The sequence below is a fragment of the Arachis duranensis genome, chromosome 4, assembly GCF_000817695.3.
Source record: "Arachis duranensis cultivar V14167 chromosome 4, aradu.V14167.gnm2.J7QH, whole genome shotgun sequence".
NCBI classification, from domain to species: Eukaryota; Viridiplantae; Streptophyta; class Magnoliopsida; order Fabales; family Fabaceae; genus Arachis; species Arachis duranensis.
In genome coordinates this window covers 71,722,779-71,723,834 of record NC_029775.3, presented here as the reverse complement: position 1 = coordinate 71,723,834, position 1,056 = coordinate 71,722,779, and positions in this window count along the sequence as shown.

The window sequence follows — 1,056 nt, the reverse complement described above, 5'->3', positions numbered from 1 at the left end:
ATATATATATATATATTGCACATCCATGGGCAATCCCGAGAGTTAAAGTCCTCAATTCAAAACCAATATTTCACAACACAAAATAGCACCAAACCTCAATTTATTACCAACCACACCAAAATTACCTCAACATATAAATTTTATCAATATTAATCAGCAATTTTCAACTACAATTCACATCAACTCAACATTTATTTCCTATATCCACTAAACATGAACAATTCACATAATTCAACTTATCTTACGGTCAACTAGCCGAAGTTTTTATGTAAAATTATACATTAACTACAAGAAACTAAAACCATACTTTGACCGATTCCTTCCTAAGTCCGAAACACCTCAAAATCCTCTCCTTCACAAGCTCCAAGTCTCCAAATATCAACTCAACAAGCTCAACCTTCAGAATTTTGTTTCAAAGCACCAATTGGACTCTAATTCAATATGAAACTCAATCTAATTCATATAATATAACGATAATCAATATAAAGGTTTGCTAATCTAACAATTCATAAGAGTTAATGGTTTTTCACCTTACCCATGGATGTTTGGGACAAAATCTAGCGATTTTCCAAAGCTAATTTGGTCCTAAAATATCAAAATTACATAATATCTCAATACCAAAATCCCAAATTTTTTAAAATTGAAGAAAAGAAGGCTGGGTGAGAAATTGTCAATTCCTTACCACTTTGTTCAGATCGTTTTGAAGAGCTCGACGCGGTGGTCGCGTGGCCGCAAACAGTGCGGCGATCGAAGTTTCGGATTGAGAGATATGTGAAATTGAAGTAAGACAAGGGTTAGGGTTTTGTTTGAAGTTTCAGCGTGATTCTCTTTGTGACGAAAGGAGGAGGCTGAATTTGGCTATTTATATGTTGGGCCATGGCTCCAATATTGGTTCGGTCCAGTCGGTTTGGTTCGTGGCCTAATTTCTGTCCAAAATCTTTAAAATTAGTGTTTAAATTCGTATTTTAAATATTTTTACTTCTCTAAACTATAAAATTTAATTTTCTAATTTTTTTAATAATAATTAATTTATTAAGTAATTATTTATTAATTACT